General features: G+C 45.1%; 1 long non-coding RNA gene across 1 annotated transcript in view; it reads right to left on the bottom strand.

Moving 5' to 3' along the window:
- Positions 1 to 510: 510 nt before the first annotated feature.
- LOC135974139 (uncharacterized) overlaps positions 511 to 6,000 on the bottom strand; it is a 32,476-nt gene continuing 26,986 nt past the window's right edge. Inside the window, exon 3 of the long non-coding RNA XR_010591328.1 lies at positions 511 to 5,300. This is a non-coding gene — a long non-coding RNA (uncharacterized LOC135974139). The remainder of the gene's footprint in view (positions 5,301 to 6,000) is intronic.

The raw sequence follows: 6,000 nt of genomic DNA, 5'->3' as shown, positions 1-6,000 counted from the left end.
AGTTACACAAGTGTCTGCAGGTCCTCTGCCAATTCAGATGAAGTCTCTTCTTTCCCTGTCCTTCCCTAGAGCCTTGGCCAGCTCAAATTGATTGCTGGTCCCACACATGTCAAGAGCTTCTACCAGGTCTGGAAAACTCTCTCTCTTTTCTGGGGGTAAATATCAGAGCTGAACCATTGATGTTGGCTTCTAATCCATCCCCCCTTCCTCTTCCCAGACATTCATTTAGGTTTTGATGTTGAACTGAGCCAGATAAGCCTCCCTGGGAGTTTTTCACTGAAAGATAGTGGGCTTTTATATCACTTGAACTGGGACAATCCAACTCTCCCCTTTGGGCCTCTGTGGGTTACAAATTGAGAAGAGAAGTACCAGCTCATAATTTCTCTCCTTGAAAACTAGATCCCACCTCTTGCACCAGTATTGACTCTTTTGGACCTGAGTCTGAGCCAAAATTCACAATCCAGTTGGTTGTTTCAGTTAGGAGAAGAAATAGATGATGGAGACAGGTAGTTATTTGATGCAATCCTGTTTATTTACAAAGACTGTACAAAGTCCTGTTTCCTCGTGCACAGGAGGAGTCAAACAACAGGATATTTTCTTTGCTCACAGTTCCTAGCCTCTGTCAGGCAGCACTCAGCTGGACAGGAACATAAATCTTCCCAGGATATTAAATCTGCTTACTGAGAATGAAAACAAAAAAAGTACCATTATTCCCCTTAGAATTGAGGAAGGCAGAGCATCAAGGTTGAGGGGGAAGGGAAAAGATACAAGCTTGTCAGGAATCTTAGCAAACATACGCTTTCAAGAATTTCTCAAGTCTGCTCTTCTCAGAAATGGCCATGCCCTTGCTGTCTTTGGGACTCCCTCTTCCCTAATTAGGAACGACCCAGGTTAAAGTCCAGAAAATGAGTTTCCACTTGCAAGAGTGTTTATGAATACTTTCATGGGGTCAGAGGGTGCTCCCCTGCAGAGAAGATTTGGGATTCCAGCTTCAAACCATCCAACATTCTGCAATCAGGTGGCATTGCCTACAAGGCTTGACTGAATGCCAAATTAGAGAGAATGAATTAGAATGAATTCAAGACTGCCAAATAATTTGCCACAAGGCACCACTGCACCTCTCAAGAAAACTAATATAAATTCGTGATAAGTAGATGAAAGTTTGTTTACATTAAAAGGAATAAATGACTAAACTCAGAGTTAGTGGGTATGCTAGTTTGGATTATTTACACGCAGCATATGAAAACGTACTCTGCATTGCCTGTATCAAACTCCCAGCCCTCAGGTCAAATCAGAACAATGGCTCAAAACAGCCTTTCTCCTTTTCGTTGGAGCTGCTTTAAGACTCCATCTCTGAGCAGCTGCCAAACTGAAGTGGCAGGAATGATATAGGCCATCCCCATTCATTAATGGGGGTGGGGAGGTGTCGAATCGTAGAAATGTAGGGCTGGAAGGAACCGCAAGTCCATCCTCCCACACTGAGGCAGGACCAAGTATACCTAGACCACCCCGACACGCGTTTGTCCAACCTGTTCTTAAAAACTACCAATGAAGGGAATTCCACAAACTGGGCAATATGTTCCAGAACTTAACTATCCTTATAGTTAGAAAGCTTTGCTTAATATCCAACCTAAATCTTCCTTGCTGCAGGTTAAGCCCATTACTTCTTGTCCCACTTTCAGTGGACATGAAGAACAACTGATCACAGTCCTCTTTATAACAGCCCTTAACATATTTGAAAGCTGTTATCAGTTCCCGCCTTGGCCTTCTTTTTTCAGGCGTAAACATGCCCAGTTTTTTTAACCTTTCCTCCTAGATCAGATTACCTAAACCTTTTATCATTTTTGTTCCTCTCCTCTGGACTCTCTCCAGTTTTTCCACATCTTTCTTAAAGTGTGGTGTCCAAAACTTGACACAGCGCTCCAGCTGAGGCCTCACTAGTGCTGAGTACAGCAAAACAATTACCTCCCTTCTATTACATACAACACTCGTATTAATACACTCCAGAATTATATTTGCCTTTTTCACCACTATGTCACATGGTTGACTCATATTCAATTTCTGACCCATGATAATCCCCCAATCCTTTTCTGCAGTACTACTACCTAGCCAGTTTTTCCCCATTTTGTATTTGTGCGTTTGATGTTTCCTTCTTAAGTGTAGTAGTTTGTACTGTTGAATTTCATGTTGTTGATTTCAGACCAGTTCTTCAATTATCAAGGTCATTTTGAATTCTAATCCTATCCTCCAGAATGCTTGACACCAAGCTGGGAGGGGTTGCATCTTCAAATTTTATAAGCATATTCTCCACTCCAATATCCAAGTCATTAATGAAAATATTGACTAGTACCAGACCCAGGACAGATCTGGGACCTCACTAGATATGTCTTCCCAGTTCAACAGTGAACCATTGATAGGCCCAATCACAAGTCAACTGAAGTGAGTTTGAATACATTCCCATTAATATAAAATGGGGGCAGGATTGGGCCCAGAACTTCTACTGAAAGAAATATGAGCAAGATTGGGACCACAGTTATCCACCACAAAAAACTTTATTTTTTGCAGCAATAGAACTTATTTTTTAAATATAGCTGGCACGTGAGTTTTCAAGGAGAGTTAGAATGATTTGTAACAACCCGTTTTTGAAATAGAAGGAGACAAAGAAATGTTAGACAGAAAACACTATTTTGAATCAGGGTTGTTTGTTTCTGTTGAGTTTAAAAAACTTCTGTTTTGGAGTTACAGATTCTGAAAACATTCTTCGTTGTGTTAGAGTAAATTAGCGATTTTCAGGCCAAACCAATTTTTCATACAAACCTATCAGGCTTTATAAAGGAAGCTGTTTGCAATCTCAAGTAGGGGGAGGCTGTCAACTTTCCATAATTGTGAGAATTAGTTACTTCGTGTAAGTGTGTTCTGAGCATGGGATATACAGTTTTTATACTTTATAAACCAAAGTATTTAAATAAATAAAATTAGGAGGAAAATAAGGTGAATTAACATATAATCAGATTGCTTAATCAATTAATGCTTAGAGCTCTAAGCCAATAGAATTAGGCAGTTTAAAGAGAGTCACACACTCATCACACGAATCATGGGATGATAACTGTGTCAGGACTGAAAACAGCATTAGTCCTTTACTTCATAAATAACTTCTACTCCCGAAGTGCTGCCTGGATTCCACAATTGTTAAAGATTGGTCTCAAAAGAGAAAATGGAATTAAAAATAAACAAAGTTGGACTAAAATCCAATTAAAATGTCAAAATGTTTTTTGAACATGGACTTGGAGTTAAATAGAAAAGAGACTCAGATTCTCTCAAAAGCTGAAGATTTCAAGTACTAAGAACTGTAGCTAAGAAACTGTTGCCAGTTTCTCCACATCTCTGTGTGCATGATGTAAGCCCTGACGAGTTGTATTTTCTGAAGTACTGCTGGGACTTACTGTGATTTCCCAGGGAAGATTTTTAAGTTATGCCAAAGCATACTCTGAAAAGTCTTTCATCCGATTGATCCTCTGAAGCTTTATTCTTTGCTGGAGTCTTTGTATCACAGTCCATGTATAAGCAGTAATAATTCCAGAATTGCATTTATTTGATTCCTAGTCATGATTAAAAGAAGGAAGAAGATGAGTGTAGGGTGCTGGCTTATCCCCAGCCTGTGAGGGACCCATTGCCACACTCAGCAACTCTTTTCCAGACAGTTTTATTTCTCAAAAATAGGCAAAACGTAACAAACAGTTCCTCAGCCCATCTGGGCTATAGCTCTTTTGTCTCTCTCAATTCCTCCTGCTTCAGGGCCTATTGCAACATTCTCCTATACTCCCTCAACTTAGCACAGTTCTCCTTAGAAATCCTTTTCTCCCTGCCGGTTCCCAATGCCTGCCATTTTAAGGGACTATCAGCCAGTCCCAGGGAACTTTTTGTTGCTTCTGCTCCCACTACCCAGGCCTCTAGGCTTTCAGCGTGTTTTCCTACTATTCCCAAGGAGCAGGCACTGAGATCCCCAGCCATCACTGCCTGCCTGCTTCTTTCCCGACTGAACGACTCTCAGACCAGACCACCCTCCCTTCCTCTGGTACCTTCTCTCATAGCCAAACTGGAGGTCCCCTGACCTGTCACAAGTGCACTGGCCTCATCCCTCTTAAAGGGCTACTGCCACTCTGGGACAATGATTAAAACTTGATAAGAAAAGTTTATCACCTAAAGTTCCAATCCTACAAACACACATTTGGTTAACTTTAAGCATGAGGGTGGTTCCATTCACATTGTTAACGTTAATTGTATGTATATTTGCAGGATAGGGCCCTAACTGATTAATATATGTACTGAAAATAAACTCTGGCAAACAAATGAACTTGTAATGTACAATAATTGTAACAAAAGGGAGAGCTCATACAATTTTCAGTAAAGAATCTAGCAGATCTACAAACTGATAGTTTGAAGTATTACAAGCTGTTGTCAGGTCAAGACTAAAATATTCCTTCAGTGCACATGATCCATTTCTCAAACACACCTCAAGGTCTGTTTATAAAAGTGGGATGTTGGTTTTAGAGTGTGATACCAGCTTATAGTGCCAGTTCATTGGTTTGACTTGTACAAAGTCAACACAGATGTGCATTTTTAGAGTTTTGCAAGTTAAAAATTTCAAAGCATATAATAAATCAAAATAAAAGAGTTTATAGTCTAAACAAAAACAAATAATAAAGCTTTACTTTTCTCAGGGAAGCATCCATAATAAGATCTCTGAGGGCCCTATTACTTTGTACGCACCCAGGAGAGTAGAGAAGGAATAGTTCCTCCATTCCACTGTGTGCAAGTAATGCAGCTATACCTACCCCATACCCAGGGTCTGCAAAGAAAAGGCTACTTGCATCCTCCCCTAACTTTCACACTTTCATAAATGCCAGGCACAATGTGGCTCTAAATTATTTACATATGAAGTTCTTGAAGAGATTTATGAACATTAACTAATTTAGCATCATGATCCTTGAGATGTAAGTATGAAATATGCAGAATCACATCATCCACTGTTGAAATGCAGCTGGCCCTGGGGTGGAATGAGTGCACAGCAATGATACAAACATTTAGAGCAGGATGTGAAGAATGTTTTATTCAAATGAAACTGCAGGAAGGATTTAGAAAAGCCTTCACTGGAATTTGGCCAACACTTGGTGCAGTTTGTGGTTGCGTCCAGTCGACAACAACAGGAACTTGCTCACATTATAAAGCAGGCCTGGGCTGTTCCCTGGCTGAGTGAACATCAGGAAAGAATTTTTAAAGGGGAACCAGTCCAAGGTTACCTAGGGTTACCATACGTCCGGATTTTCCCGGACATGTCCGGCTTTTGGGGGCTCAAATCCCCGTCCGGGGGGAAATCCCCAAAAGCCGGGCATGTCCGGGAAAATCGGGAGGGAGGGCTGGGCCGGGGTCGCGGGGCCGGGCCGGGGTCCAGGGGCGCAGTGCTGGGCCGGGGCCGCGGGGTCGGGCCGCCGAGGGGGTGCGCTGGGCCGCGGGGCCGGGAGCCGGGGGGTCGGGCCGGGAGCCGGGCCGCCGGGGGGGTGCGCTGGGCCGCGGGGCCGGGAGGTCGGGCCGGGAGCCGGGCCGCTGGGGGGGTGCGCGGGGCTGGGGGGGTTCGCTGGGCCGCGGGGCCGGGGGGTCGGGCCGGGAGCCGGGCCGCCGCGGGGGTGCGCTGGGCCGTGGGGCCGGGAGCCGGGGGGTCGGGCCGGGAGCCGGGCCACCGGGGGGGTGCGCTGGGCCGCCGGGGCCGGGATCCGGGGGGTGCGCTGGGCCGCCGGGGCCGGGAGCTGCGGGGGTGCGCTGGGCCGCCGGGGGCCGGCCGGCAGTGCTGGGCGGGCCGGGGGTGGTCGGCCGGGGGCCAGGGCCGGCACCCCAGGGCCCGAGCCGACCCACGCTGGAACCGCCGGGGGGGGCAGCCTGGGCCGCACCTCCTCCCCCCACACCCCCTCTTACCTGCCCAGGCTTCCCGCGAATTAAATGTTC

This window comes from Chrysemys picta, chromosome 11 (genome assembly GCF_011386835.1).
Source record: "Chrysemys picta bellii isolate R12L10 chromosome 11, ASM1138683v2, whole genome shotgun sequence".
In the NCBI taxonomy this organism is placed as follows: domain Eukaryota; kingdom Metazoa; phylum Chordata; order Testudines; family Emydidae; genus Chrysemys; species Chrysemys picta.
The sequence above is the reverse complement of the archived record's forward strand: the minus strand, read 5'-3'. Positions and strand labels throughout refer to the sequence as shown.